The following is a 19,788-nucleotide window of genomic DNA, read 5'->3' on the forward strand; positions in this document are numbered from 1 at the left end:
GAGGTTTAGAAATAATTCCAAAGGAATTGTTAAAGTAGACTTACAGGATCCTGGTTGGGGGTAGGGAGTCCATCAGGCTGGGATTGTCCTTTGCCTTTAGCAAAGCCTTAAGGTGGGGGTAGTTGAGTCCCTAGAGTAGTGTCACTCTTCCTGTTTCAAGGGCTTGTCAGTAGGTAAGGAAATATAATAATTTTTCTTCTGCCTCTGTTTCCCACATCAAAGTGACACTTGGAGAATCAGAACTTGGATTTATTTTACACCTGGCAGACTCAGATGAGCTTGTGCTGGAATTTCTGGGCCCCGGGCAGTGGGGTTATAGGGCTTATATCGGGGACTGCAGGCAGTCAGGTTCCAAGGTCTGTGCTGACTGCTGGTAGGTAGGTTTAAACGGGGGAGCAGGATGCTTCCGGAGGGAACAGTAGTGGAGGGAACCTGTGGTGGGAAGCCAGTTTACAGAAGCAGGGATGGCTTGTTATTTCTTGCTTCCAGTAGGACTTCTGATTATCTCTAGCTTATTGTTAGTAACTCTACATCTTATGGGGCCTCCTGACCTGGGCCTGCTCTGGGTAATTTTCCTCTTCAACATCAGCAGTTCAAGACTTACTATCTAACCCAACTGCAGTTTTTAACCATCTAAGGAATGTAACCTTTAACCCGTCAACCTGAAATTTCCTGGTCAGCACTAGGTTATTTATGGAAAGACTCTCTCTGTTCCACCTTAGGAAGGTGACCTTGCCTAAAACAATGAGTTCTTGGCTAATAATTTCATTTTTCTCTACTCTCTACTGTTAGAAAACAAAATTTCAACTGAGTAAGTTTTAGAGACCTAATTAGCTTTATTAAATAATTTATGAATTGGGCAGCATCCCATCTAGCAAACAGAGGAGAACCCCAAGGAGTTATACAAAATGGAAGGTTTTTATAGAAAGGAGGATGGGGCAAAGAAGTTATAAGCAAAAGAAAAGACAAGATTGTTTCAGGTCAATCACCCTCCCTTACAGGGAAGGGAAGGGGTTGTTACTATGCAGATTACCTCATGTTTCTTTGGGGGGATTTGAGAAGGCCAATTCAACAAATTACCTCTTTGTTGCTTATCAGAAAATCCCTGACTCTCCACTAAGCCTTATTATTTCTGGGAGAGGATGAAACTGCAATTAGATTAGGTATTAAGCCCTGGTTTACTGACTTGGGCTGAAACCTAAATGATGCCATTTTTGGGCTTTGGTTTTCTTTTTAACACTATATTTAAAAACATTTCCTTTTCTTCAGCTCAGGGGAGACTTTTTCTATTTGTTAAATTGGATGCTACCTGATACATGAACCATTCAATAAAGCTAATTTGATCTTTTAAGCAACTCAGTTGAATTTTTGTTATCAACAGTAAATACCAGTTACCACTACTTGAAATTAATAACTTCTCTACTTGCTGTTTGCTACCTTCCCACATTAGAGAGCCAGCACTATAAAAGGATAGACCTTTTCTGTCAAGTTCATCACTATGAGACTGAGAATTGGTACATTCTAGTAGTTAAATGGTGGGAAGCAGAGTCACACTACCTGGGTTTGTTCTCCAGCTCTGTCACACCTATAAACATTTTGTTTAAGATTTTTTTCAATTGTGACTTGTAGGTTGCAATAGTCCATACATCATAGGTGGTTGTTGTGAGATATTAAAGTGACTCATACATAACAAGCACTAACTGTTGGTTGGATGGAATGCCCAGTACTTAGAACAAGGCCAGCACTTGTATCTGATAAATAGTGCAATATAATTAACAAATGAATGAATGGGCATGTTCAGAAAACACAGTTGAACACTTGATGGAATGATAAAATATTAAAAAGGGAACCAAGTAAATAATCGGCACACATTTTTCCTTACCATGTGGTAGAAAGAAAGTAAAGCATAAATCAGAATGAAGAACCGGTGAAAGAGGGTAGAAATTGTGTGGAACAGATCACAAAAGGTTTACAACTTTAGACCTGGATTTTATTTCTAGCTCTCTAAATTCTGCAGTAATCTGAGGTCTTAAGCTTGTGAGTGTACTGAATAAATTGGACGATCGATACATGCCTGGCCCTTCGTTCAGCACTCTACTTCACGAATGCCACGAAAACATAGTCCTAACTCTATGTAGTTATAAAAACCACAGAAAAATATTAGTGCCCTAAGAATATCTCTGAAATTTGGTGACTGATTGATGTGTACCTTTCTACACATTATTTGATAATTATTCCTGTTCTTTAAAGACTTTCAGTCATGTTAAAATAGAAATGCCATTGAGAATTATTACACTACACTTAAAACCTTATTAGTCATTTTCATTTCACTTCAGTGTTGGTTACATTTACAACATATGTATTTGATCACACAATTTGAGAAGAATTCATACTAGAAAAATAAAATTTTATTCCTTTTGGACTCTAGGGATGATGAAAACTTGTAATACCAACAATAAATTGAGCTTATTACAAAAAACTGTAAAGGATAACACGGGTTAACAACCTTCAGGTCCTCTTCATCTTGGTATTAGGCTAGAATAGATATGATGTCAGAGACTAGGGAATGTTTATTGGGTTCATGGAACATTTTTAAGTATTTTCATGTTAAATAACCAAGATATATGTTTTCAGTTGCAACTTTTTTCCTGTCCTTGCAACTCAATGACCCTGTGAATCACTAGACAGAATGTAAATAACAAAGCTACTCTATTGTGGGCTGCTTACCTGATTCCTTTATTCATCCCTCAACATAAAACAAGAAGTCATATTTATTTTAATCATTATGAAATCCATGGATGAGGTGGCAAATGATCTTGCAGAACATACAGTCAAGGCAAACTGGCAAAGAATGCTTCCTGTCTTGTTGAAGAAGTACGTAGCAGCTCTTGTTCTGTTTTCCCAGGTCACGGATAAATACAATTTCTGTAAATGGTATTGTCTACTGATTCCACCAAATGGGTAATGGCCATGTACTGGTTCTAAATAAGAGTGCTTATGATGAAAATTAATTCAGTGGAGGTTTGATTTCAGCAACTGTTCCCAAGCAAAATGATTATTAATTTGATGTGACTACCCAGATTTCAAGGCCTTTAGTCTATACTTTCCTCATCATTATCTTCTTTAACTCATGTAGAGGAGCAGAATTTGCCACCTCAAATTGTGTCCCTTGGTATATTGATTATTTTAAGCTGGTTATTTTTGAGGAACTGCAGGCATAAGATGAGGCATAACGAACTCCCACTCAACGTATTTTGGTTATCTGAAGATGGTACTTAAGATGATGGCTTTGGCCATTTGGGGGAGTTGCTCAGTTTTCCTCGATCTCTCCCATGTGTATAGGAGATACATATGTTAATACACTTGTGTTTGTTTTTCTCCTGTTGAATTGCCTTGTATCAATTTAATTATTAAATTAAACAAAAAACCTAGAAGGGAAGAAGTGAAAACTTCTCTGCCCCCACAGTCTTTACAATTATGTTTTTAATCCATATTTCACTGATCACCATTTAGGCCCAAATAATATCAGTACTATTCATTATGGCTTACAGTCTCTTACTTTTGATCCAGAAGAGTTTCCACATTACAGAAACAAATGCTTTGTGGAGACTCAGAAATATACTTTCTATTCCTATGACATCTACTTCTGGACATCTTTTTTTTTTTTTTTCTTTTAAGATATTTTTTATTTGGGGGGAGGTGAAGATGAGAGGAGGGGCAGAAGGAGAAGGAGAAGCAGATTTCCTGAGGAGCAGGGAGCTTAATACAAGGCTCTATTCCAGGACCCTGCTATCATGTCCTGAACCAAAGTCAGACGCTTAATGAACCGATCTACCCAGGTACCCCTCTAAATTTAAACAGCAATAATTAAAAAAATAAAAATATACAAAACAGAAACCTAGAAATAATCCAAGCTAATTAACCTTAATGTGGGATAGCAAAAGACAGAAAGAGGCAACATAATACTGATAAAAGTGTTGGATGAATAACACGACCTGACTTCAAGACAGACTATAAAACTACGGTAATCAATACAGAGGGGTATTGGCCAAATGATAAACATAAGAATCAATAAATTAGAATCAAGATCCATATAAGTATAGTTAACCAATCTCTGACAAAGGCCAGAAAGGCATTTCAGTGGGAAAAAGGAGAGTCTTTTTCAACAAATAGTGCTGCAACAGTTGGACATCTATATGCAAAATCAGTCAATCAAGCTAGACTGAGAAATTATACCTTTTTTCAAAAATTAATTCAAAATGGTCCACACTCTAATTACAAAGCATAATACTATAGAACTTCTGGAGTCAAGCATAGGAGAAAATCTGCATAAACTTGGGTTTTGAATGTGAGTTTTTAGGTACAATGCCAAAAGCGTGACCCCATGGAAGAAAAAAATTGATGTTAGATTTTATTACAATTGAGATTTTCTGTTTTGTGAAATATACTGTTAAAGAATGAAATTATAGTCATAGATAAGAAAATTATTTATTTTTATTTTTAAAAATATTTTATTTTATTTATTTATTTATTTGCTATAGAGAAAAGGAGAGAATGAGAGCGGATGAGCCAGAGGGTAGAGGCAGAGGGAGAAGGAGAAGCAGGCTCTCCGCTGAGCAGGGAGCCCAAATAAGGCTAGATTCCAGAACCCTGGGATCATGACCTGAGCTGAAGGCAGACACGCAAGTGACTGAGTCACCCAGGTACCCCGAAAATTTATTTTTCAAACACATATCTGCCAAAGTATCCAAAATATATAAAGAAGACATAAAATTCAACAAGAAAATAAATAATTTATTTAAGTGTACAAAAACTTGGAGAGACACTTCACCAAAGATATACAGGTGGCAAAAAAACATTAAAAGATGCTCAACATTGCTTGCTACTAAGGAATGACAAATTTAAAGGACAGTGAGTGGGGTGCCTGGGTGGTGTAATCAGTTAAGTGTGTAACTCTTGGTTGCAGCTGAGGTCGTGACCCCAGAGTCATGAGATTGAGTTTTTCAATGGGCTCTGCGCTCAGCAGGAGTCTGTTTAAGGTTTTTTCTCTCTCTGTCTCTAAAAATAAATAAATAAATCTTAAAAAAAAAAAAAAGAATGAGTTTCTACCACACATCTATTATAGTAAGTAAAATCCAGACCTGTACCCTTGGGGATAAAAATACATTATATGTTCATAAATAAATAAATAAAATGCTAAAAAAATCAATACAAAATATTGATATTGCCTAATCCTGGTGAGAACACAGGGCAACAGAAACTCATTTGTTGCTAGTGGGATTGCTGTATGGTACTACCATTTTGAGAGACAGTTTGGTAATTTCTTGCAAAGCTAAATACAGTGTTACTATCCAATCCAATAGGTAGCTAATTGTTGTTTACTCAATTTATTTAAAAACATATCCATGCAAAACGCTGCCCATGTTTATTTTTATATGCTCTATTCATTAATCACTCTGAACTGGAAGCAACTAAGTTGTCCTTCAATAGGTGAATAAATAACCCAAATTATAGAACTCCCAGAAAATAGAATACTATTCAGTGACTTAAAAAAACTCTATCAAGCTATGAAAACCATAATGAATATTGTTAAGTTTTAAAAATTCAGTTTGAAAAGACTACTTATTCCATAATTCAATTATATGACATTTTAAAAGGTAAATTATTTTAAAAAAAGTAAAAAGATCAACACTAACAAGTGTTTGGAGGGAGGGAAAGGGGATTGAATAAATAAAGCACAGGGGAATTTAAGGGGTGAAAGAATTTTCTATGATAGTTTATTGGTAGATTCATAACATAGTACATCTGTCAGAACCCAGCATGTTTTAGTACAATTTATCTTAATATATATCAATTCAAGAAATTATTTAGGATGTTGGGAATTCCAGGAAGGAATGCAGAGTGGGACAAGAGAATCCAACTGTACTACAAATATAAGAAGAAATCTCACTGACAAGAAAGGCAGGGAGAGATGTTGAACTAAGTAATTCTGGAAATGAGAGGAATCTGCAAGACTAATGGCAAAGGAATTGACAAGTTGTTGATAAAATTTTTTTCCATGGTATATTTGTACCTGAATTGGACAATTAAGTAAATAGACTGCAGATGGTGGGAGCCTGGTTTCTCACTGTTAGAATGGAACTTTATAGATAAGCAAGGGAAATAAGTTAAAATGACTTATGTGGTAATTGATTAGAGTCAGAAACATCTATAGCTTGAGTTTAGCTAAATACTAATGCAATTGGTTTTTGTTTTGTTTTTTTAATTTATTTTTTATTTATTTTCATCATAACAGTATTCATTATTTTTGTACCACACCCAGTGCTCCATGCAATCCGTGCCCTCTATAATACCCACCACCCGGTACCCCAACCTCCCACCGCCCTTCCACTTCAAATCCCTCAGATTGGTTTTCAGAGTCCATAGTCTTTCATGGTTCACCTCCCCTTCCAATTTCCCCCAACTCCCTTCTCCTCTCTAACTCCCCATGTCCTCCATGCTATTTGTTATGTTCCACAAATAAGTGAAACCATATGGTAATTGACTCTCTCTGCTTGACTTATTTCACTCAGCATAATCTCTTCCAGTCCCGTCCATGTTGCTACAAAAGTTGGGTATTCATCCTTTCTGATGGAGGCATAATACTCCATAGTGTATATGGACCACATTTTCCTTATCCATTCATCCGTTGAAGGGCATCTTGGTTCTTTCCACAGTTTGGCAACCGTGGCCATTGCTGCTATAAACGTTGGGGTACAGATGGCCCTTCTTTTCACAACATCTGTATCTTTGAGGTAAATACCCAGGAGTACAATGGCAGGGAAGTTCTATTTTTAATTTCTTGAGGAATCTCCACACTGTTCTCCAAAGAGGCTGCACCAACTTGCATTCCCACCAACAGTGGAAGAGGGTTCCCCTTTCTCCACATCCCCTCCAACACTTGTTGTTTCCTGTCCTGCTAATTTTGGCCATTCTAACTGGTGTAAGGTGATATCTCAATGTGGTTTTAATCTGAATCTCCCTGAGGCTAGATATGATGAACATTTTTTCATGTGTCTGATAGCCATTTGTATGTCTTCACTGGAGAAGTGTCTGTTCATCTCTTCTGCCCATTTTTTGATATGATTCTCTGTTTTGTGTGTGTTGAGTTTGAAGAGTTCATTATAGATCCTGGATATCAACCTTTTGTCTGTACTTTCATTTGCAAATGTCTTCTCCCATTCTGTGGGTTGCCTCTTTGTTTTTTTGACTGTTTCCTTTGCTGTGCAGAAGCTTTTGATTTTGATGAAGCCACAGCAACTTCTTTCAAGATATGTTTCCAAAGGCAAAGGAAACAAAAGCAAAAATAAACTTTTGGGACTTCATCAAAATACAATTGGTTTTATACAGAAACATTGGTAGATATGTGTGCATATATGATTTAGTATACACACATACTTCCTTGCTCTGTTAACTGACAAGTAAACACTTGTGTTTACCTTAGTAATAATACCTTAGCGACAACAAGTAAACCCAATCCACACGTTTTGGTTTTAATGCTGTTAATAAATGCTGCTATAAAAAAAGTGCTAAAAACACAACACAACACAACACTGATGACATGAAGATATGTCAGAGACCACAGTAACCCACTTAAAAATTACCCAATGTCTACAACTGAAGCAATCTGAGCAAAAGAATCAATAAGTAGTACTGGATTATAATTTAAGTATAACATAAATATCCATACTGATAGAAATAAATGATTAAACAAATTAACAAGGAAAGACAACTCTCCTGTGCCAAATAATTCTAAATAATTTATATAGATACTGTGTTCTCAAAGAAGGGAGCATACCTTCCCACTCCTTATGCACATTGTGATTCCTTCCTAAAAGACTGTATGCCAAAGAAAAAATAAAAATTCTTTAGAAGAGAAACTTGACAAACACTAACACAGCCAGCTGATCATGGTCCACTTCAAAAGTCATAAATCGCGTTGACTGTATTTACACTTGATATGATGTGATGACAGTGGCTATTTACCTCTGTGTTCTTCCTCCCATGAATCCATTTCCTACACTAATTATGGGAAAAAACATCAGATTTATTGCAATACTAAGGTTTTCTACAAAACATCTGTTTGGTACTTCTCAAAACTGTCAAGGCCTCCAAAACAAAGAAAGTCTGAGGAACTCTCACAGCTAAGAGATACCTAATGAAACACAATAACTAGATTAACATGGTATTGTGGGTGGCCTCCTGGAATAGAGAAAGGACATTAGGTAAAAACAAAATAAAATTTAATAAACTGACTTAAATTTATAATAATATTTCAATATTTGTTAGTTATTTTTAAAAATGTACCATATTTCTGTAAATTATTAATAAAAAAGATGTGTAAGCTATCTTCTCAACTTTCCTATAAATTTAAAACTGAACTAAAAATAATAAAGTCTATTTAAAAAATAGACATGAAACAAAAAACAGATGAACAGTAGGCATAAATCAATAGTACTATGTGGTGACTAACATAACACAATAAAAAATATTATCTACATTTGAAAAAAAATCAATAGTGTTTTAGGCAAAGTGAGATATATGATCAACTTACTAAAACCGTCATTAGCTAGAATCTCAAAACACACTAAACCATTATTATGAAGCTTATTGTAAAAATAGGAAAAATAATTACATCAAATAGTCATTCTGATATTCTCAAATACTGAGACTCACAGTGTAGGTCCTCTACTTTCTCTAGATTGTTTTGGCTATCCTTATATACATATTTACAGAACCTTTGCTTAACTCAAAGTAATGAAGATTCATTACTATGTTTTTTTTCTTAGAGTTTTATCATTTTTATGCTTATATTTAGGTTTATGATATATTTTGAATTACTTCTTATGCATGGCATAGGAGAGGAAAATTGCCACCCTAAAGTGTGTCTCTTTGACATGTGGATTATTTTCAGCTGATTATTTTTAAGAAACAGAAGACTAAAAAAGCTTTTTTGCCTCCCATCTAACTGCCTAAAAGAATTAAGACAGAGGACCACAAAGGGAGCTATCACCATAAATAACCATAGTATAATATTAACCAAGTATGGTAGATAGGTAACAACCTAGCAAGGCCTTTTTGATCAAAATCCTCTTTTTGTCATTGGTTCTAGATGACCCAGCAAACATTTGTTTATCAAACATCGAATCTTTTCTACCTTTGCCTTTCTACCCTTTGAAGCCTCAGATCCCTATTCTCTTTATCTTAGTCCAGAATGATGTATGTACCACATTTTTCCTGTCTTTGGAATCTCTCATGTGGATTCCTTATATGTACATGATTAAATATGATTTTCTCCTGCTAATCAGTCTCATGTCAATTTAATTTTTAGATCAGCTGAAAGCAACGTTAAAGAGAAGAGTAAAATCTTTCTTCTTCAACAATGGTGTGAGGTAAGGTCTAATTTCATGTTTTTGCTAGTGAATATTTATTTTTGATTTTTTTAAATTTTAAGCTAACAGTATATTACTAGGATAATTTGCATTTGATGGTGTATTACAGATGAGATAGCTATAGATAAGATATATAGAGATTTAAATAGATGATATACATATTATAATTGTGTAAAATATATAATTAATATATTTATGTATATATTGTATATATATTTCCTCATAATTTGATAAGTACTTTTTTCCTGTGTTCCTGAGGGTATTAACTTACAATGTTCTTTTCTTAAAATATCTTGGGCATGTTTTATTATAAGAATTCTTACAAATCAGAGTTCAAAATGTTCTTTTTACCTTGATTTTTAAAAGGTTTTTTATGAGTTGATATTATTTTTTCCTTATATATTTCAAAGAATTTACTAATAAAACTATCCCCCCCAACTTACATTCACTCTCTTGCTCAAATAAATAATCTTAAAAAATAAGAAAATCTAGAGTAAAATTCACATGGTTATTGACATAGTTATTTATGTGTGTATCTTTTCCTTACTGTCCAGAAGCCTCTTTGAAAATAAAAGAAATGGCATAATCTAATAAAGTTTATAGAAATTATATTAGTGGTTGTCTAAGGTTGACAGGTAGGAAATGGGAGGGAATATGGAGTTACTCCTAATTTATATGGGATTTCTTTTTGGTGTGATGAAAAGATTGTCATATTAGACCATGGTGATGTTTACACATTATGTAAATGCATCCTTTAGTCACCAAGGGGAATAAGAACAAATATGTTTGTCTGAATGTAAAAATGTCACTATAACTGGGGTGAAACATTAAGTATATGTTCTATTTACTGCAAAAAAGTTCTCAGAATGTTCTTGAGAATGACTTCTTCTAGTAAAAAATGACCAATTATAGTAGATGAAGAAAGTTATTTTTAGTTTCTAGAAGTAAAAGTGAAATTCTATATTTTTCCCAAGAGTTGGTAGGGGTTATTTTATTGATCAATCTAAGATATATGATTTTAGAAGGCGTGTACTGAGATAGTAAAATCAAACAACCCAATTCAATACATCTTGTAGGACAGTTGTCTGACATGTTTCCTTATTTCATGAGTATTGGAGTTTCTGATACAGTTATTCATTCAAGTGTGCACAACTTACCAGAGAAGAATGATCTTTGTCATTCTTTCATTGCACATTAGGTGTCACAATGCATTGATTATAACAAGTAGTTGTCTACAAAAATAAAAACTGTGAAGTAGCAACTTAAGTTTTTTAGAATTTGCAAGAACACTTGCAGTAGCTTTATAGAAATTATAATGAAGCTGTGTTTTAAAAATAATAATAGAAAAATTGAGTTCTGACTCCTTTTTTAGACTTGTGTTTTAATGCCTGAATTTCTGAAAGCATATGGTGATTCTCAAAGTTCTCCATGTTCTACCTACTGCTAGAAATTTCTTGCCTACTGATTTCAGCACCTCTTCAATGGTGTTAAAGCCAATTAGTGATACATCAAAGTTTTTTTTTTTTTTAATAGCAGAAAGTTTAAACCACTATAGAACATTTGCACATCTAGCCCTATGAAAACCCATGATCTCATGATCTTTGATCTGTGCCTATGAGGCAAAATTCATAAATGTGCTTTCATTACCAACTTTGACTCTTATCAGGAAGCAATCAGAACAAAAATAAATGATCTAACCTTAACTAGAATGGCAACCTGTGTGAAAAAAGATTATAAGGCAGGTAATAATTTCCTAGCAGATATATAGACCCCCCCCAAGTCTTTTGACACTGTTAAAAATCAGTTACTTTTTAATGTGAAAAAATCTAGCAGAAGCTAATGAAATAACAACTATAGAAACAAGCTACATGTTGGCAAATGTTTGCTTTTGATCTCATTTTCAGTTCAAATATAACTGGAGATCATGCAAATATATATTAATTAATTTATACAGATCACACATTGAAATCACGTTTATTTTACATGTTTGCATTTATTGTTTATATGGTTTGTATTTATTCACAGATCTATGGAGTTACTTTGATCCCAAATGTTTCAGGACTAGGAAAAAATGCTGAGTTGTAGAAGAGGATTTACTTTCTTATTTAATATTATGAAGGAAAGTTTTAAAAGGAAGAGAAAAACTTTTGGAAGCTAATACAGGCTTCATCCTATCTGGAAAGATTGTTGTTGTTGTTGTTTTAAAGATTTTATGTATTTATTTGAGAGACAGAGATAGCAAGAGAGTGTGAGCAGGAAGGAGAGGGAGAAGCAGCCTCCCCTCCAAGCAGGGAGCCCTAAGTAGACCTTGGTCCCTAGTGAGATCATGACCTGAGCCAAAGTCAAATGCTTAACCAACTGAGCCACCTGGGCAGCCAGGAAAGATTGTTTTTAATGTTACTTTGGATGTCTCCATTTCCTGTCATCTTTTCATTTCTCAGTTACCACTTAACAGATATATCTGGTACTCTGTCGGATATTGGTCATATACATAGTCTATCTCTATCACAACAGAGGATCCAGTCATTCTTACATGTTGCTCCTTGATATGCTGTATATTGGAGAAAAGTCTAGGTTAGGGTTGAATCCTAGCTTGACCATTTAATAATTGTGTTGAAGTTGTTCAATCTCTGAGTCTCAAATAACCTCTACTTAAAAGTGGGGTTATAATATGTATGTCATAGTATTTGCTACATATTGTATAATAAACAATTAATGTCACATTTTACACATAAAGTATCAATAAATGATTCAATAATAATGCTGCTGACAGTGAAGATCCCTGAAGTTATATTTCGGCAGAAGTCAGGAGGAAAATGGTATTCTGCCATTAAATAAAGGGTATGAAATCTAAGTGTAAAGACTAGGATGGAAATAGGTAGGTGTAAATTATTTTTATTTTCTTCAAAGTAAAAAGATAAAGGAGAAACTTAAGGAAATAGATAAATGGATAAATAAGGCTCAGTGAATGAAATCAGTCAATCAAAAATCAAGTGTAGATCTGTAATGTCCAAGAGAGCAGCTATTAGCCATATATTGAGCATCTGAAATATGACTGGTCCGAAAAGAAATGTGCTCTAATGGTAAAGTGACATAGGATTTTGAAGACACTTAATTTAAAAAAAAATTAAAAGGACATAAAATCTCTTCATAATACTTTGTGCACTAATAACATTGAAATTATAAAAGAGATTTAAATATTTGCATTAAATGATATGTATTATTAAAGTTATTATACTTTAAATGGAGCAACAGGAAAATTTTAAATTACATGTGTGGTTCACACTTTATTTTCTATTGGATAGAGCTAAGTCAGAGAAAGAGATTGACATAGGAATAATTCTATCCTCATGAACCAAGTGTTGAAGAAAATATTGGTGGTTGCATTCTTATTGTCATGTGGTATTTGGAGAGGTTCTCAAAGGTGGTGGTATTTGGATTGTACATAAGAAGATTAATAAATTTTCTCTAGATAGTGACAACAATAAGGAAGACCTTTGTCATCTACTTATGATCAGGAAAAACAAAATAAAACAAATGAAAAAAAAACAAAAAACTATGACTTCATTTGGACCTGAAGTTAGACAAAGAGTATAGGTACAAAAAGATTACCTTCTCAATTTCATAGCCAGAGAACATTTCAATGATATAGGCTAACCAAGAAACATCTGATTTAACAGGTATTCTCAATAAAACCTAAATCATTAATCTGTACAATAGATATTTCCTGACATTCCTTTAGTTTTAAATGCAGCGAGTTTTTAATATTGTACTGATGTTGACATGGAACGTAGAAGAAGAAAACATTTTGCAAAACATGTTTCTTTTTCCAGAGAGCTAAATAATACCACATAATTTTTAATTATTTTCACTTCTAGACATAAAATTCAAAATTCCCTTTCTCGACATTTTATTAAATATTTACATCCTTAATTTTGTTCTTTAATTTAAATTTCAAAACAATTAAAAAGTATAAATTCTGGAGAGGAGGAGTCAAGATGGCAGAGAAGTAGCAGGCTGAGACTACTTCAGCTAGCCGGAGATCAGCTAGAAAGCTTATCGAAAGATTGCAAACACCTGAAAATCCATTGGCAGATTGAAGAGAAGAAGAACAGCAATTTTGGAAACAGAAAAACAACCACTTTCTGAAAGGTAGGACCGGCGGAGAAGTGAATCCAAAGCGACGGGAAGATAGACCCCGTGGGGGAGGGGCCGGCTCCCAACAAGCAGAGCAACGGCGCACAAAATCAGGACTTTTAAAAGTCTGTTCCGCTGAGGGACATCACTCCAGAGGCTAAACTGGGGCGAAGCCCACGCGGGGTCAGCGTGGCCTCAGGTCCCGCAGGGTCACAGAAGGATAGGGGGTGTCTGAGTGTCGCAGAGCTTGCGGGTATTGGAACGGGAAAGCCGGCTACAGAGACAGAGTCGACAGTAAGCTCACAGCTCGGTGTTACCTTGAACCAGTCGCAGGCTCGGTGAGCTCGGAGCGCGGCGGGAGGTCAGGCAGACGGGAGTAACTGGGCGCTGTTCTCTGAGGGCGCACTGAGGAGTGGGACCCTTGGCTCTCGGCTCCTCCGGGCCAGAGACCAGGAGGCCGCCATTTGTATTCCCGTCCTCCAGAACTCTACGGAAAGCGCTCAGGGAACAAAAGCTCCTAAAGCAAACCTGAGCGGAATACTCACCCCGGCCCCTGATAAGGGCGGTGCAATTCCACCTGGGGCAAAGACACTTGAGAATCACTACAACAGGCCCCTCCCCCAGAAGATCAACAAGAAATCCAGCTGAGACCAAGTTCACCTACCAAGGAGTGCGGTTTCAATACCAAGGAGAGCAGCAGAATTCCAGAGGAGGAGGAAGGAAAGCACGGAAGTCATGGCTTTTTCCCTGTGATTTTTTTTAGTCTTGCAGTTAATTTAATTTTTTTCTTTCTCATTTTTTGTTTTTTTTCTCGCATTCTGGTAAAATTTTTTTTTTAGCTTTTACCTTTTTCTTTTTTAACGTTTTTTAACTAGTTTAACTAATATATATATTTTTTATTTTTAATAATTTTCTTATTTGTTTTCTTTTTTTAAAATTCTTTTCTTTTCTTTTTTCTTTTTTTTTTCTTTCTTCCTTTTTGAACCTCTTTTTATCCACTTTCTCCCCCCCTCAGGATTAGGGATCTCTTCTATTTGGATAAAGCATATCTTCCTGGGGTTGTTGCCACACTTTTAGTATTTTACTTGCTCCTTCATATACTCTTATCTGGACAAAATGACAAGACAGAAAAATTCAACACAAAAAAAAGAACAAGAGGCAGTACCGAAGGTTAGGGACCTAATCAATAAAGACATTGGTATTATGTCAGATCTAGAGTTCAGAATGAAAATTCTCAAGGTTCTAGCCGGGCTCGAAAAAGGCATGGAAGATATTAGAGAAACCCTCTCGAGAGATATAAAAGCCCTTTCTGGAGAAATAAAAGAACTAAAATCTAACCAAGTTGAAATCAAAAAAGCTATTAATGAGGTGCAATAAAAAATGGAGTATCTCACTCCATTCATTCTTTAGAAGGATGCTGTTTAGTCTCCATGTATTTGGGTTCTTTTCAAACTTCCTTTTGTGGTTGAGTTCTAGTCAGAGCATTGTGGTCTGAAAATATGCAGGGAATTATCCCAATCTTTTGATACCGGTTGAGTCCTGATTGAGGACCGAGGATGTGATCTATTCTGGAGAATGTTCCATGTGCACTAGAGAAGAATGTGTATTCTGTTGCTTTGGGATGAAATGTTCTGAATATATCTGTGATGTCCATCTGGTCCAGTGTGTCGTTTAAGGCCTTTATTTCCTTGCTGATCTTCTGCTTGGATGATCTGTCCATTTTAGTAAGGGGAGTGTTAAAGTCCCCTACTATTATTGTATTATTGTTTATGTGTTTCTTTGATTTTGTTATTAATTGGTTTATATAGTTGGCTGCTCCCACGTTGGGGGCATAGATATTTAAAATTGTTAAATCTTCTTGTTGGACAGACCCTTTGAGTATGATATAGTGTCCTTCCTCATCTCCTATTATAGTCTTTGGCTTAAAATCTAATTGATCTGATATAAGGATTGCCACTCCTGCTTTCTTCTGATGTCCATTAGCATGGTAAATTCTTTTCCACCCCCACTTTAAATCTGGAGGTGTCTTCGGGCTTAAAATGAGTTTCTTGGAGGCAACATATAGATGGGTTTTGTTTTTTCATCCATTTTGATACCCTGTGTCTTTTGACAGGGGCATTTATCCCATTAACATTCAGGGTAACTATTGAGAGATATGAATTTAGTGCCATTGTATTGCCTGTAAGGTGACTGTTACTGTATATGGTCTCTGTTCCTTTCTGATCTACCACTTGTAGGCTCCTTCTTTGCTTAGAGGACCCCTTTCAAGATTTCCTGTAGAGCTGGTTTGGTGTTTGCAAATTCTTTCAGTTTTTGTTTGTCCTGGAAGCTTTTCATCTCTCCTTCTATTTTCAATGATAGCCTAGCTGGATATAGTATTCTTGGCTGCATGTTTTTCTCCTTTAGTGCTCTGAAAATATCATGCCAGCTCTTTCTGGCTTGCCAGGTCTCCGTGTATAAGTCAGCTGCCAATCTAATATTTTTACCATTGTATGTTACAGACTTCTTTTCCCGGGCTGCTTTCAGGATTTTCTCTTTGTCACTGAGACTTGTAAATTTTACTATTAGGTGACGGGGTGTGGGCCTATTCTTATTGATTTTGAGGGGCGTTCTCTGAAACCTCCTGAATTTTGATGCTCGTTCCCTTTGCCATATTGGGGAAATTCTCCCCAATAATTCTCTCCAGTATACCTTCTGCTCCCCTCTCTCTTTCTTCTTCTTCTGGAATCCCAATTATTCCAATGTTGTTTCGTCTTATGGTGTCACTTATCTCTCGAATTCTCCCCTCGTGGTCCAGTAGCTGTTTGTCCCTCTTTTGCTCAGCTTCTTTATTCTCTGTCATTTGGTCTTCTATATCACTAATTCTTTCTTCTGCCTCATTTATCCTAGCAGTGAGAGCCTCCATTTTTGATTGCACCTCATTAATAGCTTTTTTGATTTCAACTTGGTTAGATTTTAGTTCTTTTATTTCTCCAGAAAGGGCTTTTATATCTCTCGAGAGGGTTTCTCTAATATCTTCCATGCCTTTTTCGAGCCCGGCTAGAACCTTGAGAATTTTCATTCTGAACTCTAGATCTGACATAATACCAATGTCTTTATTGATTAGGTCCCTAGCCTTCAGTACTGCCTCTTGTTCTTTTTTTTGTGTTGAATTTTTCCGTCTTTTCATTTTGTCCAGATAAGAGTATATGAAGGAGCAAGTAAAATACTAAAAGTGTGGCAACAACCCCAGGAAGATATGCTTTATCCAAATAGAAGAGATCCCTAATCCTGAGGTGGGGAGAAAGTGGATAAAAAGAGGTTCAAAAAGGAAGAAAGAAAAAAAAAAGAAAAAAGAAAAAAAAAGAAAAGAAAAGAATTTTAAAAAAAGAAAACAAATAAGAAAAATATTAAAAATAAAAAATATATATATTAGTTAAACTAGTTAAAAAACGTTAAAAAAGAAAAAGGTAAAAGCTAAAAAAAAAATTTTACCAGAATGCGAGAAAAAAAACAAAAAATGAAAAAGAAAAAAATTAAATTAACTGCAAGACTAAAAAAAATCACAGGGAAAAAGCCATGACTTCCGTGCTTTCCTTCCTCCTCCTCTGGAATTCTGCTGCTCTCCTTGGTATTGAAACCACACTCCTTGGTAGGTGAACTTGGTCTCAGCTGGATTTCTTGTTGATCTTCTGGGGGAGGGGCCTGTTGTAGTGATTCTCAAGTGTCTTTGCCCCAGGTGGAATTGCACCGCCCTTATCAGGGGCCGGGGTGAGTAATCTGCTCGGGTTTGCCTTAGGAGCTTTTGTTCCCTGAACGCTTTCCGTAGAGTTCTGGAGGACGGGAATACAAATGGCGGCCTCCTGGTCTCTGGCCCGGAGGAGCCGAGAGCCCAGGGCCCCACTCCTCAGTGCGCCCTCAGAGAACAGCGCCCAGTTACTCCCGTCTGCCTGACCTCCCGCCGCGCTCCGAGCTCACCGAGCCTGCGACCGGTTCAAGGTAACACCGAGCTGTGAGCTTACTGTCGACTCTGTCTCTGTAGCCGGCTTTCCCGTTCCAATACCCGCAAGCTCTGCGACACTCAGACACCCCCTATCCTTCTGTGACCCTGCGGGACCTGAGGCCACGCTGACCCCGCGTGGGCTTCGCCCCAGTTTAGCCTCTGGAGCGATGTCCCTCAGCGGAACAGACTTTTAAAAGTCCTGATTTGTGCACTGTTGCTCCCAACAAGGGAGCCGGCCCCTCCTCCCCGGGTCTCTCCCGTCGCTTTGGATTCACTTCTCCGCCGGTCCTACCTTTCAGAAAGTGGTTGTTTTTCTGTTTCCAGAATTGCTGTTCTTCTTCTCTTCGATCTGCCAATGGATTTTCAGGTGTTTGCAATCTTCAGATAAGCTATCTAGCTGATCTCCGGCTAGCTGAAGTAGTCTCAGCCTGCTACTTCTTCGCCATCTTGACTCCTCCCCTCGCTTTTGGTGGTTTTGTTTGTTTGTTTGTTCGTTTCTGTATTTTTTAAATTCTACAATGATATGTCTTGGTATTGGCCTCCCTTTTTTTTTTAAATTTTGATCAGGGTTCTCTGCCTCCTGTATTTGGATGTCTGTTTTCTTCCCCAGATTAAGGAAGTTTTCAGCTATACTTTTCTCAGGTAAACATTTTGTGCCTTTTTGTCCTCTCTCCTCTGGGACTTGTATGATATGAATGTTGTTATGTTTCATGGAGTTGCTCAGTTCCCTAAGTCTACATTCATGATTCAATCTTTTTCTTTCTCTCTTCTTTTCAGCTTCATTATTTTCCATTATTTTATATTTTATGTTCTATATCACTTATTTATTCCTCTGCTTCTTCTAGCCTTGTGGTCATTACATCCAACTGGTTTTGCACCTCTGTTACAGCATTTTTTTTTATTACATCCTGACTAGTGTTTCAGTCTTTTATCCTGCAGTCAGGGACTCCCTGATATCCTCTATGGTTTTCTCAAACTCAGCTAGTATCCTTTTGACTGTTGCTTTAAATTCTGGATCAAGCATATAACTTACATCTATTTCAATTAGATCCCTGCCTGTGACCTTTTCTTGTTCTTTCTTTTGGGGTGAATTCCTCTGTCTTGGTATTTGTCTAGGTCTCTGTATACTTCTTGGTGTTAGGAAAGCCTGTTGTTTCCTGCTCCTGAGAATAATGAATTTGTTATGAAGAGGTCAGATACTGTCCACAGCCTGGTGCTTCAGGAAGTTTTTCTGGTATATGCTACATGTACTTGGCTCCTATATTTAGGTTTCTCTTTCCCTCAGGTCAGTCCTCTGCAGAGTTTCTCCTTACCTACAGTGGTGAGTGTTTGACCTTGTCCAGTGTGTGGCAAGTTTTATCCAGGTGTTCTCTGGTCTGCTTATTAACATAGACTTGATCTGATTTCCACTAGAAGTGAGGCCTTGTAGCACTCTATGGTTGTAGACTTGGTGCTTGCAAGGGGCTTTGTGCTGGCCTTCTGGGGAGTGGCCCATTGTTACTCTGGCACTCATGCACACTTGCCCTAGTAAAGAAGCCCCTGCAGAGTGCAGGGCAGTGGGTCTTAGTGTAAATGGCTCAAGCCTCCACTGTGGATGCTGTGCTACTCACTTAAGTCCATCCATGCTGATGGGAGAAAAATGACACCAGCCTGCTCCCTCATACCCAGAGAGGGGATTTTGCACCTGCTGAGGTTCAGGAAGCCTTCACCAAAGAGCAGACAATCTATCTTCATGTATCCCAGGCTTCTCTCTGTTTCCTGGCTTCACACTGTCTGTGTCCAGGCCATCTGTCTGCCCAGGAGTGGCAGTGCTCCTGTGCTCCTGTGTTTTATCCCAGACATTGAATTTCAAAATTCAGAATTTGAGGGACTTAGCATGGCATGGCCCAGCATGGCATGGAGCCATGCTGATCCTCTGGGGTAGGGTCTCCCCATGCTGGGGCTGGTGCTAATTTTCTAAGAAGGTCAGTTACACAAATGTATAGGAGCTTGTAGTTTAGAGCAAAGTATAACAAAAAACCAGCATCCAGGTTAGCTGCCATCAGCAGGTATCTCTGCACCTATGGTAATAAATGGAGCAGTGCAGTTGTACCCACTGGTTCTTTTGTCCTGTGAGAGGCAATGCTACCTCTCCCAGATGAACTCCAAGGAGGAACTGTCTGTTCCAGTGCAATGCAGGGAATCGTTGGACCATATGTTGAATCGTGGCCCTGCCCTCTCTCTCCACAGGAGCACTGC

At 36.9% G+C, this 19,788-nt stretch overlaps 1 long non-coding RNA gene across 4 annotated transcripts in view; it reads left to right on the forward strand.

Moving 5' to 3' along the window:
* Positions 1-9,175: 9,175 nt before the first annotated feature.
* Positions 9,176-19,788, forward strand: part of LOC309847995 — a 198,856-nt gene continuing 188,243 nt past the window's right edge. The window contains exons 1-2 of one of the 4 annotated variants that reach the window (XR_014302773.1): positions 9,176-9,258; positions 9,371-9,431. This is a non-coding gene — a long non-coding RNA (uncharacterized lncRNA). The remainder of the gene's footprint in view (positions 9,259-9,370; positions 9,432-19,788) is intronic. The other 3 variants (XR_014302774.1, XR_014302775.1, XR_014302776.1) reach the window with 3 other exon arrangements.

This window comes from Mustela nivalis (assembly GCF_964662115.1).
Source record: "Mustela nivalis genome assembly, chromosome: 14".
Lineage (NCBI taxonomy): Eukaryota > Metazoa > Chordata > Mammalia > Carnivora > Mustelidae > Mustela > Mustela nivalis.